Raw genomic sequence first — 27,551 nt, forward strand, 5'->3', positions numbered from 1 at the left:
TTGGCCTGCACAAGCCTTCTGTGACAATGAGTTCCACAGATTCACCACCCTCTAGCAAAAGAAATTACTCCTCATTTCAGTTCTAAAGTGCCTTCCCCTCCCTCTGAGTTATGTCCTTTGGTCCTAGTCTCTCATGCTAGTGGAAACATCTTCTCCACGTCCACTCTGTCCAGGTGACTCAGTATTCTGTAAGTTTCAACGAGATGTTCCCAGCAAAGGTTTCTTTGTCCCCAGATCAATCCAGACGTCTAAAGCCATTTCAGCATTATAATTATATCTTGATGATTTCTTAGGAAGTGCATGCATCTCATTATGCACGTGCTCAACAAATGTCCTGCAGCATTGCACCCGTAGTAGGAAATAATATATAATGGAGCCCTATAAGACTTGTTTTAAAGCCTTTCAAATGAAAACTGCCTTTGGAGTGGGTATTGTTTTAAATATTGTTTTAAATGAACTGAACAGCCATTTGTGGGATGTGGGTGTCATGGCTGGCCAGCATTTATCGCCCGATCCCTAGTTGCCCTTGAGAAGGTGGTTGAGCTGCCTTCTTGAATCGCTGCAGTCCACCTGCTGTGGGTTTCCCACAATGCCATTAGGATGGGAATTTCAGGATTTTGACCCAGTGAAGGAATGGCAATATATTTCCAAGTCAGGATGGTGAATGAGGTGGAGGGGAACATGAAGGTGGTAATGTTCCCATATATCTGCTGCCCTTGTCCTTCTACATGGAAGTGGTTGTGGGTTTGGAAGGTGCTGTCTGAGGATCTTTGGTGAATTTCGGCAGTGCATATTGTAAATAGTACACACTGCTGCTACTGAGCGATGGTGGTGGAGGGAGTGAATGCTTGTGGATGTAGTGCCAATCAAGTGGGTTGCTTTGTCCTGGATGGTGTCAAGTTTCTTGCGTATTGCTGGAGCTATACTCATCTAAGCAAGTGGGAGTATTCGATCACACTCCTGACTTTGTAGATGGTGAACAGGCTTTGGGGAGTCAGGAGGGGTGTTACTTGTCACAGTATTCCTAGCCTCTGACCTTCTCTTGTAGCCACACATTTATTTTATTGTTGCATTTGTGCAAGATGATATGTAGTGACATATGGATTCTTGGAATTTCAAGAAACCTACCATGTTATAAAGTCATACATTCCTTTAAGACCGTAGTAAAGGAGATGAAATTTCTTGCTTGAGCACATGAATAATCTTGCTTTGATGTCAATAGACTATTATTTGACTTACATTGCTGATGTTCTGGAAGGCGATGGCCTAGTGGTATTATCGCTGGACTGTTAATCCAGAGACCCAGATAACATTCTGGGGACCTGGGTTTGAATCCTGCCACAGCAGATGGTGGAATTTGAATTCAATAAATATCTGGAATTAAGAGTCTAATGATGACCATGAATCCTTTGTTGATTGTTGGGAAAAACCCATCTGGTTCACTAATGCCCTTTAGGGAAGGAAACTGCCATCCTTACTTGGTCTGGCCTATGTGTGACTCCAGACTCATAGCAATATGGTTGACTCTGAACTGCCCTCTGGGCAATTAGGACAATGGACAATAAATGCTGCATAGCCTCATCCTCATCCTCAACGTCCTCATCCCATTAATGAAAAAAGAAATTAAAACGAGTGTCATTAATGGGCTGTGATAGTGCCATACCTATGGAGAAATTCGGTGCCTGTAGCACATGTCATGTTTCATGATATTTCTTGTGAATTGAAATCTCTTTAGAATGGATACTCGATGGATTCAAGACAAAAAGTGGAGCGTGCGTAAAGGGTAATTGTTCAAAGTAGCAAAAAGTGGGATATGGTGTTCTACAAAGATGCTGTGTTCACAATTGACATTAAAAGTTGGGACTTTGGAATCAAAAACACAATTTGAAGTTTGTGTATGACACAAACTGGAGTAGAGAGAGGGTATAGTCAATGCTGAGGAAGTCTGTAACAAGTTACAGGATTACATTAATAAACTTGCAGAGTGGGTAAACAATTGCCAATTTAAATTCAACACAGATTTATGTGTTGACTTTTTAGATAGTCCCTCAGGATGAAGGGTGGCTTTAGTCCCTTGCAGTGTTGTGGCTAAGTCATCCATACTGGTCACGGATACCTTTCCATACATGGGGGAGGAAACGTTTGTTAAAGTGGGTGGGTGAGACACTCAGACTTTTGCATGCTTCTTCCACTGTTTATGCTGGCTTTCAAATGGGCTTGTCACAGACACTGAAAATGGTTGGCTGCTTTGTGGACACACGCACTCGAATGAGTGCAGTAAAAAGTTTGTAATCTTGCCTCTCGGCACCATCTTAGGTACAGGGTACCAAGGTACAGTTAATTTAAGTGTTGCTACAGAATTGAAATAGTTACAAAAAGAACTAGCATGTGAATACGGAGTCTAAATAGTCGAGAATGACAATAAAAAGTGTCTTTAAATTACTCAAGTTATAGTCCTTTTTCCACTAAGTGTGTGCCCGCCGGGCTTCAGAACACGAGGCCTCGCCGCCTCAATGCACTGGCCTCTGTCCAAGACTTGCCTCCGGGACACATTCCCCCACTCCTCCAGCTGGCCTGGGCTCACTGTCCAGCCGCAACTCAGCTCCCATTTCGGCCTGCACTCCCTCTGCTACCCACTCTGGGCTCTGACGCGCGACTCATTTTCTGGTCTCGGCCCGCAATCGCTCTGTTCCTGCTCTGGCCGCGACTCGCTTCCAGGACTCTGCCCGCTCTCTCTCCGCTCCCACTCCGGCCACGATTCGTATCCCGCACTGGGCTAGTCTCAACTGTTCTCCATTCCCTCCAGGTAAGATACTTTAAGAAGTCAAAAGTTAGTGTTGGGGGGAGAGGGGAATGAGTGGGGAAGAAAACCTGCAGCAAGAGGAAATAAAAGGAAGAGGAAAAGGAGCCGGTGAGCAGAGGAGCTACAGTTGGGGTTTCACATAAGTTAGTGAGGATGTTAAATTTTTTCAGAGAGGTTTTGAAGATGTCCTTGAAGTGTTTCTTCTTCTTCGCCATGCCAAAGATCAGAGTAGAGAGTTCATTTTGTGATTCTTGTATCAGACATGTGGACAATGCAGTCTAGCCAATGCAGCTGACAGACTGTAACCAGTGCCTCCCCAATGTGTGAGTTGCAAAGTATCTGTGGATGTTGACTTTAGAGAGGATACTAATATTGGAGCACACATATCCTGCCAGTGGATTTGTAAGATTTTGTGAAAGCATCACTGGTTATTTTTCTCAAAGGATCTGAGGTGTCTGCTGTACGTTGTGCACGTCTCTAAGACAAGAGGGCTGGTAACGCTGATGCATTGTAGACCATGCGTTTGGTGACAAATTTGAGGTCTTTGTCATCAACTGTTCTTTTCCTCAGATTACTACATATTATGTAGTACATTTGGCCAGAAGAATAGAGAGGTTCTATTTCTTGGAAGGTGCAAGTCTAGGTAGGTAGAAGGATAAAGTCATCTCCTTAATACCAAACACTAAAAATTGTGGTAGAGGTTAGCAAGACCATAAAGAAACCAAATCAAGCATTACGTTTTATGTTTAGAGGAATAGCATTCAAAAGTAAGGAATTTTTGTCAACTCTATTGAGCCTTGGTTAAAACGCATTTATATTGCATACTGCATGCAATTCTGGCTGCCACACAATAAAGAAATGCAGAGGCAATAAAGAGGTTGCATTGACTGTTTCAAGGATGATACCAGGAATATATTGGTGTATATATCATAAATAGATTGACAAACTGGATCTTTGTTCCATTGAAAAATGAAAACTGAGAGTGGGTTTGTTACCTAAAATAATTTCTTTTAATGAATGATTTTTGATACAGTGAATGCAGAGAAAATGTTTCCTCTTGTGTGAGGAACAGAACTAGAGAACATCAATGTAAGATTGATACAAAGCAATCTAATGCAAAATTCAGAAGAAATTCTTCAACCCACACACTGAGGAGATGCTCTAGTGGTAATGCCGTTGGACCAGTAATCCAGAATCCCAGGCTTATGTTCTGTGGATATAGGTTCAAAGAATCCCACCATGCAGAAGGTGAAATTTCAGTGTCACAGAAGTCTGGAATGAATTCCGAGTCTAATGACAACTAATCACTGTCGGTTGTCGTAAAAAGAAACTGGCTCGTTTATGTCCCATGACCAACTAAAACAAAAGTGATGAAATTTTCTTCTGCAGGGAATCGTTGAAATGAATATTATAGATTATAGATTAGGATGAAGAAAAATGGGAGGAGGCTTGAGTGGAGCATAAACAGCAACATAGACTGGTTGAACAGAATGACCTGTTTCACTGCCTTATATTCTGTGCAATCTAAGTGACATAACAAAAGTTAAAATATGAAAGACAGATGAGAAGTAGCTGGACAGGGTGGGAACTATAGTGATTGTAATGAGGTCAGCCAGGTGGACTGCGTAGAATATGAGCTCCCTGATTGGGGCTGTTAATCTAGTCCAATCATGGAGCTCTGCTGACAGATAAGAACAAGAGAATCAGACATCCTGTTCACTCTGAGAGCTGGCTGTGAGGGACTGGATCAGTGTCAAGGACTCTCCATATGTAAGTAAAGGGTGACTCGGTGATGGGTTACCAGCCTCGGTGGAGTTATTTCAGAAACATTCTTCTTACTGAGCTCATTCAGTGAGCTTCCAAATGTATACTGTAACTACCGTCCATTATATGTGAGTCAGAAGAATGTTATACACGTATAAGAAGATTGCATGGTCATCTTAATGTATTAACTTATTCTCATTAAGTTAACACATATCTCAGATTGGACCTTCTTACATCCATGAAATCCTGTACTGGAATTGCATGTATTGAATCATTTAGATCTGATATGCATAGAATATCCAGTATGTGCAGCAACCTGATATAATGAATTGTTACCCAGACTTTGAACCCAAAGTTCCTAGTTTTAACGATTGAAAGATCCAAGACCTTAAAGCTTGTGAATGTATTTAAATTGAAAATTGTCAGAGCATTGCATATGAAGGAAAGCAGATATTTTGTTTAGTACAGAGAAAAGTATGCTGAGCATGTAATCATAATTTATATCCAGCTGATAAACTGATATCTCTTGTAGAAATACAACAGAAGATACCTAATCTCGAGGAAGAATCTAGAAGAAAATGTTCCTCAAGTGCCATTAACTGCTCTCCGTGTTCAGGTACTCATCTACCTACCTCCCTCAGCCACTCCCATTTATTCATATTAGCATTTTTCCATCTATTTTTGAAAATGTAATCACTTTGTTAGGAGTTTCTGATTTTTAAAACTATTCTGATGTGTAATTGTCTGCATTGTGCAACCCAAGTCACAAGGAGGTGAAACAATGATACGTGTACATTTTATATGTCATTGCATTTGTGCAATTATACACCACATATTCACTGATGAATGTATATAATGTCAAGTTTCCCATTGATATACAGTAGTTTGCATAATATTGTACCTGTCTGTAATCAGCATATTTGTATATATCTTGAATTTACAAAGTATAGCCATATAGTGTTATAATTCATTTAATGTTACTCAAATATGCAGTTCTGATTAATAACATAAACACTAAAACAATGTGGAATTTCACCCTGTTTAACAACCATGGATTGACCTTGTTAGATTATTTATTCACAATTGCTCCACCCTATAGTAAAGAATAATTAGGAGAGGTGACTACATTTTGTGTCATAATAATTGTTATTTTTGCGGGAAAAGAATTAGCTAAAAAAAAGTATACATATCTGAACTTTAGCTCTAAGTACTACTATTTTGGGTACAAAGTCAGAGACTGAATTAACTAAACAGTATAGTTTCAGAAAAATCCACAAAAAAACAGAACTATCTTGAACTTAGTCAGAAACTGAGATTTTAGTTATGGTGAGAAATGCTTGCATGGCTTGAAAGTTGATCGTTTTGGAGCAAATCCTAATTCGTTCAAGTAGCAAGTGATTAAAAAAAATGGGAAAGACCATCAAAAGTGCAAATGAAATTGGGTTCAATGATCTCTAAAATGAACTTGAGATAGACTATGAGAACGAAACATTTTCAAGCTCTTATGGACCAGTGATAGGGAGAGTTCCCATTCTTCCACCTTTTAACTGACCAAAGACGATGTGCTTTTAAAGACTATGTTTTAACCTTTTGGTACTCTTATAAACACCGACAAATAAATTATAGGTTTTTTTACACGACTTTAAAGAAGGATAAATGTTTATTATTTAACACCCGAGTATATATGCAACAATGCTCACTTGCAAATTCATACAGAAACACATTTATACCTTTAATCACAAAAAGTAGCATGCATTTACATCTTAATAATTAAAGAGATCTGTGCTGCACATGCTAACCCCCGGGATGAAACATTGAAATGGTGCTATAAAAACCAAAAGAACCGCAGATGTTATAAATCAGGAACAAAAACAGAAGTTGCTGGAAAAGCTCAGCAGGTCCAGCAGCATCTATGAAGAGAAAATCAGTTAACGTTTCGGGTCCAGTGACCCTTCCTCAGAACTGGTGCAAACCTGTTATCCTTGTTTTTTGTCCATTGGAGTCTGGAGATTTTGGGAAGACAGACTGATTGTTGTTATTTATTTGTTTAAGCATGGAACTGACCACTACACAGTCAAGGAATATTCCAAGAATTTCCTCCTGTAATCGTATTGCATCCTGGCCTCCCACAGTAACCAGAACTAGCATAGTATGTATGGGCACCTTCAGTACCATTTTTGCCAGAACCTTTGCATACATTAAGCTCTCTGGTAGGAAGATCATGCCATTAACAATCAGTAATGATTGGGTAGTCCCCGTATCCCGGAGTAGGACAATTGTTTTCTCACTTCATTGAAGGAACACAGAGGTACTATTCTCTTTAAGACAAACCAGTGGTAACTTTCATGGATTTTGACTGTTTCTGCTGCAGCCAGGGTATTGTTCCTGGAGGATCAATCACTGTGGCTAGACCACGCATTTGTGAACAGTGCTAGCACCCTTTTCTGGACTGGCTTGGCGAATCCTGACAAAACCTCCTGGCTTCCTTTGAAGTTCGAGCAGTCAGATTTCAAATGGCCTATTGTATTACACATAAAAAGCACATGGGTCTTTGGGAATTCCTATCCTGTACACCCTTTCTTTTGACACGTGAGGCAACACTGCATTCTCAATTTTCTTCTCCCTTTATTTACCATCCCATCATCTCTAATCCATTTCCTCAGGTCAGGAGTCTATAGCCAACCCAGATCTACCCGTTAGTATTTTTTTAAGCAGGGTCTTGTTCCATCAATGATCAAGATGTTTCTTTTCTCTGCCCCAAAACTATGCCTTATTAAATCTCCTTATCAGAAACCTGGCTTCTAACATTTGACTAAAGCATTTCTTTCCATTGTCCTCATAAAAATTTTCTGATAGCTAGATCTTGTCAAGCAGTGGAATCTAAGTGTCACCCATACACATGCATTGTGGCAAAATAGGGCTTTTCAAACATTTTTTCTATAATCAAAAAGTACAATCAGTGCTGTGAAACAAGTTTTTTTTTAGATAAGTTGGAGAAGTACAGCCAAAGGAAGGGTTGTTTATAGTTCAATAACTTCTCAAAAGATGAGTCCAGAAAGGTCATTTATATTTGAATGTCTGTCGAGATTTGTCCAAATGTGACAATATGCACAGGGAGTCTGGTAGTTCCATGTATATTAGCAGGAATGAAAAGGTCACTTGACTTATTAACTCCATTTATTTTAGAATGGGAGTCCTCATTTTGGATTTACAATTCTTAAATCCACATTATATGAACATGGTAGTACTGCATTCTGAAGACAATGGTCAGAGAAGTCAATGAAGTAAAGCCAGAAATTACTAACAGCTTTAATCAACTCTGCCTGCATTATTTCAAATTGCCAATTATCATCTTTGTTGGAACGGGACTTGTTGGGATCTTTTGCTGGGGTGAAATGCATTTTTCAGAAAGTAAGATGGAAGCAAAGAAAGGCTTGACTCATTTGGATGTTAGTACACACAGATCTGAGACACAGTCTTTTATGTCTATTGATAGAAGTAAGTGGTATGTTTCAAAAACATTCAGCATATTCCTGGAGGTATCATTTACTTTTCTAATCTACAGTCTTGGATAATTTCTGAGTGCTTAAAAATTACTTTCAGTCTCAGAACTGGAAATGTCGAGATAGCATATGAGTATATCATTCATTATGAATAATTTTTCATGCATCCTGATATTTTAGACCTGATAACTGAGAAATCATTGATCTTTCAAGAGATAAGTTTCTAGGCTTTAAATAGTGGATGTTGAGATATTAGGATTTTTAGGGGTCATTATCAGAAGATCTAGCTAAAAACATATTAGCTGTCCAGAGTGCTAAAACCAAATTCTTGATCATTTTGCGACATGCCATAACTTAAATAGTGTTGTGCTGTTGTGACAATGCAAACTTCATTCACTCTGTAGTAAAGAAGAACAAATTGCTATACCTCTAGAAGCCAACAGCCAGAGGGAAACTACGAAGCAATTATGTAAGGACATCTCAAATATCTGTAAGAATAAGAGGGTTATAATGGTAGGGGATTTTAACTTTCCATACATAGATTGGGACTGCCATAGTGTTAAGGGCTTCTTTGTAGAGGAATTTGTTAAGTCGAAGAAAATTATAGAGAAGGGGCAAAACTCGATCTCCTGTTGGGAAATAAGGCAGGGCACGTGACTTAGGTGTCAGTAGGGGAGCACTTTGGGGCCAGTAATCATAATTCTATTAGTTTTAAAATAGTTTTTGAATAAGATAGACCTGATTCAAAAGTAAAGTTCTATATTGACGTAAGACCAATTTTGATGGTTATTAGGCAAGAACTTTCAAAAGTTGATTGGGAGAGGCTATTTGCAGATAAAGGGACAGTTAGAAAGTGGGAAGCCTTCAAAAATGAGATAATGGGAGTCCAGAGACAGTATGTTCCTGTTGGTTCGAAGGGCAAGGCTGGTAGTTATAGGGAATGCTAGAGGACTAGAGAAATCGAGGCTCTGATCAAGAACAAGAAGGAGGTATATGTCAAGTATAGACAGCGGAGATCAGACGAGTATAAGGGCAGTAGGAGTACACTTAAAAGGGAAATCAGGAGGGCAAAAAGAGAACATGAGATATCTTTGGTAAATAGGGTTAACAAGAATTGAAAGAGATCCTACAAATGCATTAAGGACAAACGAGTAACTAGGGTGAGAATAGGACCCCTTAAAGATCAACAAGGTTGTCTATGTGTGGAACCATAGGCGATGGGTGAGATACTAAACAAGTATTTTGCATCAGTATTTACTGTAGAGAAGGACATGGAAGCTGGAGAACTTGGGGAAATAATAGTGATACATTGAAAAGTGTTCATATTATAGAAGAGCAGGTGCCGGAGGTCTTAAAACACATAAGGGTGACTAAATCCTTGGTACCTGATCAGGTGTATCCCAGAACTTTGTGAGAAGCTAGGGAAGAGATTGCTGAGCCCCTTGATGAGATATTTGTGATCATCAATAACCACAGGTGAGGTGCTGGAAGACTGGAGGTTGGCTAATGTGGTGCCATTATTTAAGAAGGGTGGGAAGGAAAAGTCAAGGAACGATAGACCAATGAGCCTGACTTCAGTGCTGCTTAAGTTATTGGAGGGGATTCTGAGGGACAGGATTTACGTGCATTTGGAAAGGTAAGGACTGATTATGGATAGTTAGCATGGCTTTGTGTGTGGGAAATTGTGTCTTGCTAACTTGATTGAGTTTTTTGATGAAGTGACAAAGAAGATTGATGAAGGTAGAGAGGTAGACTTTCTCTAAATTGACTTCAGCAAGGCATTCAACAAGGTTCCACTGGGTAGGCTTGTTAGCAAGCTTAGATCACATGGAATCCAGGGAGAGACCAATTGGATACAAAATTGGTTTGAAAGTAGGAGACAGAGGATCGTGGTGGAGGGTTGTTTTTCTGACTGGAGGCCTGTGATCAGTGGTGTGCCGCAGGGAACAGTGCTGGGTCCAATGCTTTTCATCATTTACGTAAATGGTTTGGATGTGAATGACGGAGATATGGTGAGAATGTTTGCAGATGACACCAAAATCGGTGGTGGAGGGAACAGTGAAGAAGGTTTTCTCAGTACAAAGGACCTTGATCAGATGGGCTAACGGGCCAAAGGGTGGCAGATGGAGTTTAATCTAGATAAATATGAGGTGTTGCATTTTGGTAAGGTATATCAGGACAGAACTTATACAGTTCATGGTAGGACCCTGGGGAGTGTTGCTGAACAATGAGACCTAGGGGTGCCAGTGCATAGTGCTTTGGAAGTGGAGTCGCAGGTACACAGGATGGTGAAGAAGGTGTTTGGCATGCCTGCCTTCATTGGTCAGTACATTGAATATAGGAGTTAGGATGTCATGTTGCAGCTGTGCAGGATATGAGTGAAGTAACTTTTAGAATACTGCATTTAATTCTAGTCTCCCTGCTGTAAGAAAGAATTTGTTTAACTTGAAAGGGTTCAGGAAAGATTTACAAGGATGTTGCTGGGATTGGAAGAGTTGAGCTATAGGGAGAAGCTGAATATGCTGGGGCTGTTTGCTCTCAGAGGCTGAGGGTTGACCTTGCAAAGGTTGTTAAAGTCATGAGAGGCATGAAAAGGGTGAATTGGGTAGGGGATTCCAACACTAGAGAGCATATTTTAAAGTTGAGAGTGGGTAAAATTTAAAACGGACCTGAGCGTGATGATTGGAATGATATCACCCAGGTGGCTCTTGTAAAATATAGGTTCCCTGATTGGACCAGGTTAACAGCCCCAATCCGGGAGTGTGGCTTAAAGATACAGACAGGAGTGTCAGGAGTCCTGCTGTGAACTAGCTGGATCAGTGTCATGTACAATGTATGTGTTAATGAAAGGTGATTTGGTGTTGGATTACTGGTCTTGGAGTTACTTCAGTTGTGACACAAGGAAAACACACCCCTGAAGAGATTTGCTTGCAGCGGTTGTCTTTGATTTGGACGAAGCATGTCTGGCATAATGCTGCTATTTGAGAAGCTTGACCTGTTTGATCTTGCTGTTGAAGACTGGGCCTGTATGTGGAAAGAATGTGTTATGTTTTCCAGGCAAATGAAATTGAGGCAGATGTGAAGTAACAAGTAATTCTGACAGCTTGTGGACCTGCAGTATTTTTGGTTATTGGGAACCGAATGAGGCAGCAGATTCTAAAACCGTTTTAGTCTTAATGGAGATAACAAGGTGTAGAGCTGGATGAACGCAGCTTCATTCTTCAGAAAATGAAGAAGGGTCTAGGCCCAAAACGTCAGCCTTCCTCTCCTCTGATGCTGCTTGGCTTGCTGTGTTCATCCAGCTCTATACCTTGTTATCTCAGATTATCCAGCATCTGCAGTTCCTACTATCTCTTAGACTTAATGGATTTAGCTAAGGAATATTATGACCCTAAGCCTCCTAATTCTGAGATGCTATTGGCTTTACTTGGCAGTTTGAGACTTGGGGAATCTGTACGGGAGATTTTGGTGAGGTTAAGATGACTAGCAGAGGCATGTGATTTTAGTTTAACTCTAAGTGTAATACTGAGTGTTTGTTTGTTTGGTTATATGGGAATAATGATGTAACTCTTCAAAAGTGCCTACTTGCTGAAGCCCAGCTGGACTTGAAGCCAGACGTTGTGCCTGTTTGGTCATTGGATAATGTGGCAAGTGGAGCTTGTGAGTTACAGGGTTATGTAAGTGAGTACCCTTGCCAAGCTGACCGAGCTTGTGGGAAACACCACTTGAGTGAAAGCAAGTGCATGTCCTCACTGAGGACATCCTGAATAGATGGACTGTGTCAGCCCACAGAAAAACCCCAAAACAAAGTAAAGCCTTAACCAAATGATTAAATTTTTTTTCTTGAGGATCTGCTCTGGCAAGCCATTGCAGTTGCTGCTGGTATGTGATCTTGAGACAGCAAAAGAGTCCCACCTGCCTGAACTGAGTAAGAAAACTCTAAGGCTGGTATCCCGAAGTGTGCACATCCTGGAAAGTCCACTACAGCTGGCTTGGAACAGTTACATTGCTTAGCAACATCCAGATGAGAACCAATTAAAATAAACATCTGGGTAAATAGTCACCCAATTCTAATTGAGGTCAATACCAGTGATTGCAGAACCAGTCTTTACCAGCATTCTGTCTGGACTCCCACCCTTGCATTTGTGTAAGATCTTAGCTAGGCTTAGAACCTATACTGGAGATCCTGTACTGATTGAGGGTACCATTTCAGTTCTGATCTCTTATGAGAAGCAGCTGGCTCAGTTACCACTGATTGTAGTAAAAGGCTTGGGCCCAAACTTGATGTGGTGAAATTAGTTGAGACTCAACTTTTTTTTAGATTAGAAAGTGGCTACCTGAGTGAAATATCTAATTAAGTCATAGAATCACTACAATGTGGAAGCAGGCATTTGGCCCATTGAGTCTACACTAACCCATCCAGACCACTGCCTGCCATATTCCTGTAACCCTGCATTGCCCATGGCTAATCCACCTAGCCTGCACATCCCTGGACAGTCTGAGCAATTTCGCATGGCAAAAACACGTAATCTGCACATCTTTGAACTTTAGGAAGAAACCAGAGCAGCTGGAGGAAACCCACGCAGACACAGGGAGACTGTGTAAACTCCACACTGACTTCCACCCAAGAGTAGAATTGAACCTGCTCCCTGTGACGTTAGCATTGCTAACTACTGAGCCACTGTGCCATCCTAACGTCCAAAAGGTTTTTCAGAAAGATCTAGGAACTATCAAAGGAGCCAAGGCCACCTTGTTGACCAGCAAGCAATTCCAGGTATCTGTAAGGCCTGTCCACTGCCATTTGCCATGCATGCAAGAGTACAGGCAGAAATCAGGAGGCTAGAAAGTGAGGGAATTAGGAAACCAGCCCAGTTTGCAAAATGGGCAGCACCAGTTGTACTGATTGTGAAACTTGGTGGGTTGGTTTGCATTTGTTGGAATTTCAAACAAACAGAAAACATCTTTTTGTAGCTAGATAAATACCCAATACCTTTATATAGAAGACTTGTATGCAAAACTGTCACTGGGTGGGTCCTGTCCTTCACAAAGCTGGACATGAGCTATGCTACAATTAATACCCAATAGGGTTTGTACCAATAGACAAGACTGTCATTTGGGGTATCAACAGCCTTTGTCATTTTTCAATGGGTGAGAGAACATTTTACAAGGCCTACCACAAGTTGCCATTTATCTGGATGATGTTTTCATGACCAGGAAGACCAATGAATGAAAAGGAAGGATTTAGAGGGATGTGGGTAAATGGGACTGGATCAGTTTACCATATCTGTTGGCATGGACGAGATGGACTGAAGGGTCTGTTTGTGCTGTATAACTCTGACTCTATAAATTGAAGCCAAACATAAACTGCAGATTTTGGGAGCAATTTCTGCAAGAAGGGCAGAATCATGCTGACATTTCTAAATCTATTGCAATATGTAATTCTTTGATCACTTCACCTAAACCTCATTAGATCTTTGAGCCAATAGAAACCATAAGAAGTAATCAAATTACTGAACATAATGAAAGTTATGGAGATTGATATCAAATATGATGTTACTGTTTATCAAAAATGTTGGCTAATTTAGCAAACAATTGAAGAGGCAGTCATATGTTTTATAGTTGAAATTCAAGCATTCATTTTGATAAAATGGAGAAATGAAGCAAAATTTGATTTTTAATGTCTGTTTGAAAGTGAATGTCCGCAAACAGCTTGGAACTGTTTGCAAATGTTTATAAGGAAAGCTTTCCCATTGTCACAGTGTTTCATAACTTTGGCTGTAACTTCAATGGATGATCAGCAAAAATTTCACTTGTATAAACCAGCTGTCTGTGGGACCTTGTGTGCAGGTTGACATCCATGTTGCCTTGCAAAACAGTAATGATTTCACATCAAATGTAATGAAGCACATCTGGACATAGAAAATCACACCTTACACATCCTAAGAACATTTTCTTTGTAGAAAGAACCCCAAAGACGTGTAGAATTACAAGAAAACAAAGTGAAATGTGTAAATATTTATTAAACTACAATTCTTTTATATTCAGATGGACAAAATTCTTCAGTAGAAATACCAGGGACGGTAACTACAACCTCAAGTGTTGAGCATTCCCTGGACAAAGGTAATTTACTATGTCAGTTCAATTGCTCAGGTACACTTTTTATGTAAATTACCTTAAATATCTGTCGCCTAGTTACTGATGCACCTGGCACAGGATACAGTTTCTCTCTACCTGAAAAATCCTTCAATTTTGACCATCTCTTAAAATATCCTTAAAACCTTCTGTGGTCTAAGGAGAATAATTTTAAGGGATGGCAGTGTTGCTGGCAAGGCCAGATTGTTACCCATTCTAAATGCCCCTGAGAAGGTGGTGATGAGCCACCTTGTTAAATCACTGTAGTCTATCTAATGTAAATATTCCCACAGCTGCTCTAGTCTTTCCATATAACCCATACAATTAAAGTCCTTTATCATTAGTATCACTCTAGCAAGCCTCCTTTACACCCTCTCTAAGGGAGTGTCATCCTTTTGAAGAGCAAGTACGCAAACTTGGACACAATTTTACTTCAGAATGTTGTTATTTTGTCTGCTTCTTCTGCTAATTTATGCCTGTATTTTGCCTTTGCTACACCTTTTGTCATTAATACAATTCCTTGTAAACTTTTTTGGCCAGTCTGTTCTGGGGCTAAACTCCAAATGATAGAATGGAAAAGTTTATGAGAAGTTTGTAATTTTGAGTTTTTTTTTAACATGCTGGTTACATATTTAAATGTCTGAAATGCAAAGCATTTGATGCTGCTTAAAACATAGGTTTCTGAAAAATTATTTAAAACTATGGTTCCTCTATCTTCAGATATTAGATCAAACTCTCCAGCCCAAAGTAAAGAGTGCATGACTGAAGTCTCAAATGATGACAGCAGTTTAAAGGTGCAACAAACTAATGCTCCCTCTGATTTCAGTCAGCAAGGTACTAATTCTTCATTCTTTCTACCTAATTGAAAACACAATATTGACAGTTTCTGGCAGTGTTCCTGTGAATTGTCTCTATCTTGCACTGAATCCTCAATGGTAATATTTTAAAGAGCTTTATGAATACAAGAACCTTTATTTTATTATGCTTATTAAGTCAGTGTGGATTTTAATTCCTGGGTGGAAACTGCCTAACACAGTAGCATAATGGCTATGTTACTGGACTAATAACTCAGAGGCCTGAACTGGATGTGAGTGCAACCAGTCATAAGCAGAGGTGGGTATTTTAAATTCAAATTGTAATAGAATGGAATAAACAGCTCGTGTTAGTAAACATAACAAACTCCCAAATTGTTTTTGTTTTTTGTATTTGTTGAAGCAAAGAACTGCAGATGCTGGAAATATGAAACAAAAGCAAATTGCTGAAGAAACTAAACAAGTCTCGCAGCATCTGTAGAGAGAAAGCAGAGTTAGCATTTCAAGTTCAGTGACTCTTCATCAGAACTGGACTGTTGAAGTAATGTAGGAAAGTATCCAATATAGCTTCTTTACCACCATATCTATCCATCCCACTACAATGAACCTGTGGACATACACTCCAGTCTCTCTCTTCCTCAACCTCTCTCAATTCTCTCCTGTTAATTGTTTATTCTCTTGCTGTGTTCAACCACCACAAATATAGCCTTCCACTGGTCTGGATTGAATTCCATTTGCTATTTCTTTGCTCACTCAATCAAATGTCATGCTTCAGTCAACAGCTGCCCTCTTCACTATCAACTACCTTGCCAATAACTATCATCTGCAAACTTCTCACTGGTCCCTCCTCATGTTTAAATCATCAGTATGCAGGCAGTCCCTGGTTTATGAATGGGTTCCATTCCTGAGTAATTAATAAGTCCATTTGTATCAAAGTCAGAACACATGCAAGAAAGTACAAAATAGTTGTTTGTAAAAGGACATGTTCACATAATGGATATTTAAAATAAATATTAATGTGGGAAACAAAAGCAGAAGTTGCTGGAAAAGCTCAGCAGGTCTGGCATCATTTCTGAAGAGAATTCAGAGTTAATGTTTTGGGTCCAATAACCCTTCGCTTGTACCCTTTTTGAATAATAATGTGATATTTGCTGACCCCGAATCCTGTAGTACTTTGCCTCTACCGAACAAGGACTGGAAAATGAACTGTAGAGCATTCATTATTTCTTCCCTGCCTTCCTTTAATAGCCAAGGATACAATTCATTCAGCTCTGGTGATTTCACCACTTCAAGGAAGTCAATCCATCCAGTGCTTCCCTTCTCAATGTTCATTTCTTTCATATTTCACATGGTTTTTCTTTACCTAGATTGGCTATATCATTCTCATTTTGAAGTGCTCATTTAGAACCCACTTACAAGTCACTTTAGCTTGCTCTAAATGAACTGATGAAACATCCTTCAATTTTCCTTCATTTCACTGGTCAATATTTTTCATACCCTCTCTTTGCTTTCCTAACTAACTTTTCACTTTACCACTATATTTTTATACAACTTCATACTTCCTAAACAATGACTTTATGAAATTATCATAAGCCCTATCTTTCACCCTTATCTTACCCTATATGCTTGGGACAGTGAGAAGAGGTCTGAGGCTAGTACAGTTGAAGAGGAGCAAGTCAAATAGTCAAGGCAGGTGAGAGTAAGGTAAGAGTGTTAAATTAAACTGCATTTATGCAAGAGGCCTGACGGGTAAGGCATATGAACTCCGAGCATGATTGAGGGCATGAGACAAGGACATCATAGCTATTACAAAAGTGTAGCTCAAGGGCGGGACTGGCAGGTTAATGTTCCAGGGTATGGATGCAATAGGAAGGATAGGAGTGGGATCAGAGGAGGGGCATTGGCGTTTTTGGTTAGGGAGAATATTATGGCTGTACTTCGATTCCTTTGAAGTCTAGTGAAGTCATTTGGGTGAAAAGGATGATCACCTTTATTGGGATTGTACTATAGGCCCCCAGTAGTCAGTGAGAAATTGAAAACCAAATTTGAGAGATCTCAGGTATCTATTCGAATAAGTTGTAATGGTAAGGGATTTTAAATTTCTAGACAGACTGAGACTGCCATAGTGTTAAGGGCTTGGATGAAGTGGAATTTGCTAAATGTGCACAAGAAAACTTTCTTATTCAGCATGTGGATATTCCTACTAGAGAAGGAGCCTTGGGAAAAAAGGCATGACGAGTGACTGAGGTGTCAGTGGGGAGCACTTTGGGGCTAGTGATTTATAATTCTACTAGTTTTAAAGTAGTGATGAAAAGAATAGGCCTGATCTAAAAGTTGGTCAAAATTGGCTTCAGTCCAGTTTAGAACAGTATTTGGCAAGAACTTTCAGAAGTTGCTTGGGAGAGGTTATTAACAGGTAAAGGGGCAGTTGGAAAGTGGGAAGCCTTCAAAAATGAGTTCAGAGACAGTATGTTCCTGTTGGTGTAAAGGGCAAGGCTGGTACTTATAGGGAATGCGAGAGGACTAGAGAAATTGAGGCCCTGATCAAGAACAAGAAGGAGGTAAATGTCAAGTATAGACAGCTGAGATCAGACAAGTATAAGGGCAGTAGGAGTATACTTAAAAGGGAAATCAAGAGGGCAAAAAGAGAACATGAGATATCTTTAGTAAATAGGGTTAACAAGAATTGAAAGAGATTCTACAAATGCATTAAGGACAAGAGTGACTAGAGCTCTTTCTGTACTGCTATAATACTGGCATTGACCAAACAATGTGGGGAAAATTGCACAGGTATGTCCGAGTCATAAAAACCAGGACAAATCCAACTGGTCAGTTACATCAGGTAACTAGAAAACTGGAATCAATGGGAAAACTCTCTATTGTTTGGAATTGTATGTAGGTTAAACATGGATGATTGTAGTTGCTGAACATCAGTCTGATCAGGTCCAGGACATCCCTGCAGGAGTTCTTAATTTGTCTTAGGCCCAAATACCTTCAGCTGCTTCATCAATTACCTTACTTTCATCATGATGTTTACTGATGATTACAATGTCAAGCACTATTCGTAACTTGTTAGATCCTGAAGCAGTCCATATCCACATGGACAATATCTAGGCTTGGGCTCATGAGTGACAGATAGCATTCATGCCACACAAATACCAGGCAGTGGCCATCACTAACAAGAGAGAATCTAACTCTGTTCTTGACATTCAATAGAATTGCCATCGCAGAATCCCCACAATCAACATCCTGGGAGTTAGCATTGATCAGAAACTGAACTGGACCAGCTATAATTATTGTGGCTGCAAGAGCAGGTCAGAGGCTAAGAGTTCTGCAGCAAATAAGTCACCTCCTGTATCCCCAGTGCCAGTCCACCATCTACAAGACAAGAGTATGATGAAATATTCTCCACTGGCCTGCTCAAGCACATGTCAAACTTCAAGTGTTGTTGGATATTATCCAGGACAAAGCAGCTTGCTTGACAGTCATTCCATCTATCATCTTCGACATTCACTTCCTTCACTGACAATGCACTAATGACAGTAGTGTATACCATTTATAAGATGCATTGCAGTAACACTCAAGGCTCCTCCAGTAGCACCTTCCAAACGCTTGACTGCAACCAGCTACAAGGACGAGGGCAGCAGATGTATTCAAATAACACCACCTGCAAGTTCATCTCCAAGCCACACATCATCCTGACTTGAACTATATTGACATTCCTTCATTGCTCCTGACTCAAAATCATGGAACCTCTTCCTCAGATTTCTGTGGCTGACCCCACCAGCAAAGGATTGCAAAAGTTCAAGAAGGCAGCTTGCCACTACCTTCTCTGGGGTAATTAGGTAATAAATGTTGGCCTAGTCAGTGATGCCGATGAACAAATATGAAATGCATTTGTACCATACAAAAGTCAGACAATGACCATCGCCATAAAGGCAGAATGCAGCTGTTGCCATTGGTCATTTAATAGCACTACTATTGCTAAATCCACCAGTATCCATATCCTGAGGGGTACATTGACTAGAAACGAACATGGACTCGCCATGTATGTATTGTGGTGACAAGAGCAGGACAGATGCTGTGAATTGACTCACAGCCTGCCATCCTGAAGCCTGTCCACCACCTACAAGGCAGGGTCAAGAGTTTGATGGAATACACTCCATTTGTCTGAGTGTAGCTGCAATATTCAAGTTCAGCACTACTCAGGGAAAAGCTACTCATTTGATTGACATCCCACTGAATAACTCCAACATTCATTCATTCCCTCCCCCACAGTAGTAGTAGTGAACAATCTGCAACACATCAACTTACCGGTGCTCCTTTGATAGCACCTTCTGAACCTGTACCATTTAGGAGGCCAAGGACAGCAGATGCATGGGAATGCCACCATTTGCAAGCTCGCTTCCAAAACACTCGGCATTCTGATTTGGAACTATAGCAGTTTCTTCACTGTCTCTGGGTTAAAACCCTGGAATTTTGTGGATCTGTCTAGCCTCCTTTAAAGTATGACCCCTGATTCTGGACGCTCCCACTATTGGGAACACCCTGCATCTACCCTATCTAGTTCTAATAGAATGTTATAGGTTTCTTTTGAGATCACCCCTCATCTTCTGAACTCCAGTGAATTTAATCGTAATTGATTAAATGTGTCCTCATACGTCAGTCCTGCCATCCCAGGAATTAGTCTGGCAAACCTTCATCACATTCATGTGTGGCAAAAGCGTCCTTCCTCAGGTAAGGAGACCAAAACTGCACACAGTATTCTAGATGTGGTCTCAAGGTCCTGTATAATTGCAGCATGACATCCCTTCCTAAGTACTCGAATCTTCTTGCCAAGAAGGCCAACATATCACTTGCCTTCTTTACTACCTGCTGCACCTGCATGCTTGCCGTTAGCAACTGATGTATGAGGATACTCCAGTTTCATTGCGTGTTTCTTTCTTTCAACTTATAGCCACTAAATTCAACAGCATTACCATCACCAAGACCCCCACCATCAACATCGTAGGGTCTACCATTCTGTAGATACCTAATCACATCATTTATAAGTCAGGTTATAAGACCAAGTCAGACGCTGGTAATTCTTCAGTGAGTAACTGAACTCCTAATTTTCCCTGAAGCTTGTCTACCATCTGCAGTGCAAATATATAGTAGAGTACTCTCTACTTGTCTGAATACAGCTCTAAAATTTACTCAAACAAGACACTGTGGCAAAGCAGCCCACATGATTGGTACACAATGGTATACCATTTAAAGATACACACCCTGCACCACCAGTGCAGTGCATCAGTACTTTCATCTCCAAATATACAGCAACAGCTTGCCAATGCTTTTTCAAAAGCACCTTCCAAACCTCTTACCTCCACTATATAAACAAACTCGGGCAACAGATGCCTGAGAACACCAAGTCATATACTATGCTGTCACTGGTTTTTCAAAATCCTGGAATGCCTTTTTGAACACCTGTTGTGATGCATCTATCCATATGTACCACAGTAGTTTACAATAGGTGCTTAGTACGAAACTGCTCAAGAGTAACTCAAGGTAGGCAATAAATTTGTGAAACTCTCATTCTAAGATGAATAAGTATGCATTAAAAGAAAGTAGTTGTTTCAACATGTATGGTAACATAGTGGTTATGCTACTGAAACTGTAACCCAGAGGCTTGACTAATGATCTGGCTTGAGTTCAAATCTCAACCTGACAGCCGGGAATTTTAAATGTAGCTAATTAAATAAATCTGAAATTTAAAAGCTGATATCTGTACCAGTGGACAGTGAAATTATATAGAATTGTTAAAATCCTGTCTGGTTTACCTATATCATCTTGAAGGATATCTGCTGCCCTTGCTTAATATGATCAACTAATGATTGCAAACCCATAGCATCAAGGGTTGCCTTTTAATTGTTCTTTGAAATGGCCAAACAAACTCAATCATAGTCAAGTTGACAGCTCACCAACACCTTCTGAAAAGAAATTGGGAATGAACAGTAAATATGGCCTTGGTCAGCAATAGTCACAAGCAATGCATGAATACAAAGCAGACTAAGAGCGCAATTGAATTATGTATGTTTTTAAACTACAATTCTTTTGTATTCAGATGATAGATTGAATTCTCCAAAAGGAAGTTGCCATAGTACGAACAGTCTCTCAAAAAACGAAGAAAATGTAAGCCCATTGATAGACAAAAATTCTGCACTATCACAGTCCAGTTCCCCAGGTATTGACTTATCAAAAATTCAGTATTTTCAGTTCCCAGCAATAAGTATTTATTTACTATTACAGGTTATATTTCATTAACAGTATTTTTATCCAAAAAAAGTGTAAAGAAAACAATATTATGGAAACAATAGGCAGTTTAGGCAGCATCAGCAGAAGTCTTAAAGTTTCAGTTTGACGACCTCTTCCCATAACTGGGAAAGTTAGTGTATTGGATTTTAGGCAGGTTGGGATGGTGAGGGAGAGAATCAAAGGGAAGGTCTTCGATATGGTATTGACAGATGAGATTAAGGACCAGTCTACAAACACAACTCAGGATAAAGTGCACCTCGTGGTCTAATTTTCATTCTGAGTGACGGGGATGGGGGCAGGGGCTATCTAGAGTGATGCATAACGCCCAGAAAGAATTCAGTGATAACCACAGTAGCTGCTGAGTACAAAGTGACTTTTTTTTTTAAAAATGCCCTTCTCAGTGTTGTGGGATTTCATCCCTGTTGTGAAAAAAAGGGCCTTCAGTCTACTGCCATCTTCTCCTCACCCACGACCTCACTGCCTGCCCCACCCATCCCAATAACACCACCCCCTCGACCCTTCAAGCCCATACAAGCTGGGTAATCCACCTAGCTCCCAAAGCCCTTCATATGCTCTGTGTAAACCTGTGTCTCTTTGTCACTCTCTCTAGTCTTTCATAACCTGCTACTCATCTTTTTTAGCCCCATGCCTATTTAGTGCTAACTGATACTAACCCATGGTCACCGTCCCCCACCCTATGTCATTACACTCTCCATGTCAATTCACTGAGTATTCACCATGAACGGACCTAAGGAACCATGGTGAGATAAAATAAAAAATGAAATTCTAAAAATCTTTTGGAAGCTTCACTCTATTTTGAATAGAACACTAATTGATTAAAAGCCCATTCAATACATTTAATATTTATCCATTTTTTTAAACACATTCGTATTTATGTTTTAACAAATACAACAGTACGTGACCTTTCCCAACATGGTACATGATCTTTCCAAAAGGATACCTTATGTCTCCAAAGAACTCTGCTCAGTTCAGACTTTTTCTTCAAATATCTAAAGCCCACAAGTCGTGCTTTGGAAATCCTAGCAATTAAAATTGCTTCAGTTTGCAGCTGCACTTTAAACCAGCGCAGCTGTCTCTATGAGCAACAGATGGACAAAATATGGCCCAACCCCATTCTTACTCCATCTTCCGGTAGCAAAAATGGTGACTGCTGGGTTTGGGGGTGGGACTTTTGGAGTTGGGACTCTGGCTATTTTGTCTAAATTGTGGAGGCCTTCCTACTTTATGAAGATTCAGATCTTTATTACAGAAGAGTTGATGGTGCAGGGGCAAAGGCAGTGGTTATGTAACAGCAAGAGAAGATAAATCGAGAGGAGGCATGAATGGCAGATTGATTAACAGCTGCCATCCAAAAGCAAAACAAAGTATGGATGGGAAAAATAGCTGAAACCCAAAAAGGACATGAAAAAAAAATGGGGGCAGAGATTCCGATCTGATTCTTGATCAGAAAGTCTGGAAGGCTCTAAAGTGTCTAATTAGAAGTAAGATGCCATTCCTACAATTTGCCATGAGCTTTTCTAGAACACTGCAGGAGGCTGATGACTGGTCAATGTGAGAGAAATGCAGAAAATCAAACCAAAAGGCAATTGAAATCTTAGTCATCTTTACAAACTGAAAGATGTTTCCGAAAGCATCACCCAATAGCCATTTGGTCTTCCCAGTGCACACAGCACAGGTGACATTATGAGAACAAAAACAGTTTATTGAAGATGTGGACAGATTTCAAATAGATGGAATCCCTTTGTGGGTTCTGAAAATTTGATGTCGATTAGGGGTTGGGTGTGCAGTACTGAGGCAGCAACAAAGATAGGTGGCCAATGAATTGTGAAGAACTAGTAAAGTTAAGAAAAATTAAACAGACATCGAAAGTTTGCCTATGTTGTAGAATAAAACACCATTCTGGAAATGTTAACAGTTCACATACTGCCCCATTTATGTTGATATTCTAGCCATTACTATCTTAATTACAGCCTTGAAGGTCAGACAAAGCCCCAAGCTGTTTTCAGGCTGCTTTCGATTGGTCAAATTAGCACTTCCATCTACTTGTCATGGCATGAACAGCATCATCCTTAAAGGAATGCTGGAGGTCTTTCTAAAAAGTGCCCAAAGAAATTTTTTACATTTCTTTTTGTGGAGCCAGAGGAAGCTGGAATGCTTTGCTGGACTCCACACAAATACTGCAGTCTGTGCATGGCTGCCGTTAAGGTTGCCTCCCCACGCCTGCCCTTGCCCTCTTTCACTGAGCTCCACCAGCTCTGCAAATGAAAACTGTTTCAGAGATTTGGTTTGGCATGCACAGCTTACCAGCTGAATGCAAATGAAGCTTGTGCCTCAAAACTGTGTTGTTTTCATTGTAGTCATAAAAGGTTGGAGAGGTGGCCAAACTCAATGAAAACCTCTCAGACTCTTGAAAATCCACTTTTGCCTTTCACTTAAAACCGTGCAACAATAGCAACCTACTTTATGCAAATATGATTAATATCCAACATAAGTGAGATAACAATGTTGGAAAATAGAATATAAATGTCAATTATTCATCAGTATTGCGGAATCTAATTTAACAGGATCCTGTTTCATTTTATACTATACTTCTTCTGATGCTGCTTGATATTCAGGTACATGAGGTGCAAGATTCAGACTAAACTTTCTAAAACTGTGTAAAACACTCATGCTATATTTCTTAAAACAACAATTCTTTTGTGTTCAGATAATAACTTGACTTCTCCGACAGCAAGAAGTCGTAGTATGTCTGCTGTCTCAAAACAGAGCGGAAGTAGTTCATTGACCAGCAAAGATCTTGCTCCAAGTCTCCCTGATTGTCCAGGTACTTAGCCTGCTTATGTGAAAGTGTTGAATTTTCAGTTTCTGCCAAAAATATTTCTTCAGTGTCATAAGTTATCACAAGTCAAACTTCTAGTCAGCATCAAAATCAGTTTTGATTTCAGACATTGAAATGGTCTGGCCTAATGCCAGTTTAGATGCTAGAAAGACTGTAGAATTAAGCATAAATTTACGATACCTATGATTTTGCTTGTATGAAAATAACCAAGAGTTTCTGGGACTAGTATTCATCTAAGTGCTTCAGTTTACAGCATACCAAAACAGGGCTTCACTGAAATACATGTGAACTTGCTGTGTTTGTGGTCAAATGGTTTGCAGGCAGTCCTCATTCTTCTGCAAGCGATTGCATTCCACAACAGTGTATGTGCATGCTCATTACAGGAAGAAATGTGAACTCTGAACTACAAGCATTAACGACCTATAGCAGCTTAAGAACATAAGAACAGGAATGGACCAATTAGTCTGTTGTACCTGTTCCTGATTCGAAGATCACAGCTAATTTGAGACCTAACTTCATTTATCTCTTTTATTATAGATTCATAAAATCTTTGTTAACAATAGAATATCAATCTCCAGTTTAAAGGCTGCTATTCTCCTCGGTACCGATGAGAAAATAGCACCAATTCCTGATTTTTGAAAGTCAAAGCAGTTGCCTGGCAGTAACAGTTTGCTGGCATCTTCAAGGTAATTATCTTGGCCAGCAGTGCCAGCATCTCAAGACACGTACATGCACACGTGCACGCACACGCCATCTCTGTCAACAGACTTTGGCATCAGAAACGTATCATCCTCACCAGATCATCATGGCACCTGTGAGACTAACCGATAATACAATTCAGCACTGCACTTTGGAGCTCACCGACACCTTATTACCATATTACTGCCAGGCCACTTTGACAAGACTGTGCACCAAAAGAAGATGCTTCTTCATTTCATAGCACTCACTCACTTTGTGCTTATTGGATGCTCACAGCATCGCTATCTTGCCTTGTCTTTTCAGGCAAACAAAGCGAGCCATTTTTTTTTTCCTTCATGCTTGCCAGCTCTGAACAGTTGCTGAATGACACTGATATTTCAGTGTCACACCTACAGTTTGTACAAGCAACTAAAACAGCAGACACACTGCATTTTTATTTGTTCAGGAGATGTAGCTTTTGCTGACTGGACTGGCATTTATTCCCCATATGTAATTGTTACTGAGAAGGTGGTGGTGGTGTGCTATTAAGGAAGAGATTTCAGGAGTTTGATCCAGAGACAGTGAAGGAATGGAAATATATTTCCAAGTTAGAAGGATAAGTTGGGTTGAAGTGGAACTTGCAGGTGGTGTTCCAATGTATCTGTTGCCCTTGTCTTTTTGGATGGTTTGAAAGGTGCTGTCAGAGGAGCCTTGGTGAATTTCTGTAGTGTCTGTATGCCATACTGCTACTGTGCGTTGATGGTGAATTGAATGAATGTTTGGATGTGGTGCCTTTTGGGTGGGCTTCTTTATCCTCGTGATGTTAGGCTTCTTAAGTGTTATGCCTCAAGTAAATAGCCTTGTCTGAAAGTCGAAGATGTAGAGCCCTTAGTCCAGTCAAAGTGGACGATGGTCGGTGAGTGAATGCCACCACAGTCAGTCAAGGATGTTGTCTGATCTCATAAAGGAAGCTCACCATGGCCAGTTGGATGCTTGATGTGACCACGCTCTGTAGATCTGGAGTACAGGAGCAGGGATGTGTTGTTGCAATTGTACAGGGCCTTGGTGGGACCTCATCTGGAATATGTGTGTAGTTTTGGTCTCCTTTCTAGAGGAAGGATGCTCTTGTTCTTGAGGGAGTGCAGCAAAGGTTTACCAGGCTGATTCCGGGGATGGCGGGTCTGATGTATGAGGAGAGATTGACTGACTAGGTTGGGATTATTTTCACTAGCATTCAGACAAATGAATGAGATTTCACAGAGACTTTTAAAATTCATAGGACTGGACAGGATAGATGCAGGGAGGATGTTCTTGATGGTGGGTATGTCCAGAACCAGGGCTCACAGTATGAGAATTCAGTAGACGATTTAGGACAGATGAGACATTTCTTCATCCAAAGAGTTGTGAGCTTGTGGAATTCATTACTACAGGAAATAATTGATGCCAAAACATTGACTGTATTCAAGAGGCCTAGATATAACACTTGGGGTGAATGGGATCAAAGGTTATGGGGAGAAAGCAGGATTAGGCTATTGAGTCAGATGATCCGCCATGATCATGAAGAATAGCAGAGTGGGCTCGAAGAGCACATAGCCTCCTCCTGTTTCTATCCTAGCCACACCATTCCTGACCATGTAATTGATCCATACAAATTAATCCTAGCAATCTGTCTGAAGCTGAAGTGGTCATATGCAATCTCTAAACTGTACCTGCTATGATCAATACTCATACAAATTATGAAGGTTTCATAGGCTGCACAAGGGTGTCACACTGCAATGTATCTATGATAACATGCTTTTATATGAAATGTTGTATTTCTTGGGCAGTTTGGGATACAGGGGGACAGGCTGTGATTGACTAGTCACATTACTATGGAGCAGTTTTGTTTCTGATATTCCCAACATAGGTTCACAGGAACTGTCCCCATTCATCTAGTCACAGGAAGTGTTATCATTGTTGTGATTGCTGCACAAGAAAGACGCAGAGAAGTTGAGGAGGTACAAGGGCATCAACAGATCCAAGACAAGCAGCAGCCTCCACTGAGTGCAGAACTGTGTTCATATGAAGTTGCATCAGAGGGTTTCCTCAGGCTGTGGAGGAGGTTCCAGAGTGCAAGAGCACACAGACCTTACTATTGTATTCCCAAGATGAGTAAAGCCCAACACTGCCACCGAATGAGGATGTCATATGACACTGTCACAGAACTGAGTCATCTGCTGGAACAGGACTTGCAATCAAGTTGACAGCAGCACTTAAAAAATTTATGCTACTGGCTTCTTCCAAAGAACTGCTGTGAGACCAGCGTGAGATCTCTCAGTCTTCAACCCACAAAGGTATCATGGTTTATGGAAGATCAAACTGCTTCATCTTGTTTCCTTATGATGAGGTCAGTGCTACAGCCGAGACAGTAGGCTTTTCCAACATAAGTGACTTCCCCACGTGCAGGGGGATGTTTACAGATGTTGCATTCAGAATGCCATATCATAGTGTAGCTGAATTTCTTCAATAGGAAATGGTTCCATCTGGTCAATGTACAGATTATTTGTGATCATCACTACCATATCTTCGATATATTAGAAATCTGTGCCAGTATTCAGTAAGCTACCATGATGTCTGAATCTTTGATAACACACTCTCAGGTTACTGCTTCATTCCAAGGGTGTATTGCTCCCAAGTTTGTATATTGAGAGACAAAGGTTACTATC

General features: G+C 40.3%; 1 long non-coding RNA gene across 1 annotated transcript; it reads left to right on the forward strand.

Moving 5' to 3' along the window:
- Positions 1 to 5,103: 5,103 nt before the first annotated feature.
- Positions 5,104 to 15,017, forward strand: LOC125484174. Its single transcript, XR_007263013.1, has 3 exons — positions 5,104 to 5,183; positions 14,116 to 14,190; positions 14,923 to 15,017. It is a non-coding gene; the product is annotated as an uncharacterized LOC125484174 (long non-coding RNA).
- The last annotated feature ends 12,534 nt before the right edge of the window (positions 15,018 to 27,551 follow it).

This window comes from Rhincodon typus, chromosome 10, assembly GCF_021869965.1.
Source record: "Rhincodon typus isolate 14 chromosome 10, sRhiTyp1.1, whole genome shotgun sequence".
NCBI classification, from domain to species: Eukaryota; Metazoa; Chordata; class Chondrichthyes; order Orectolobiformes; family Rhincodontidae; genus Rhincodon; species Rhincodon typus.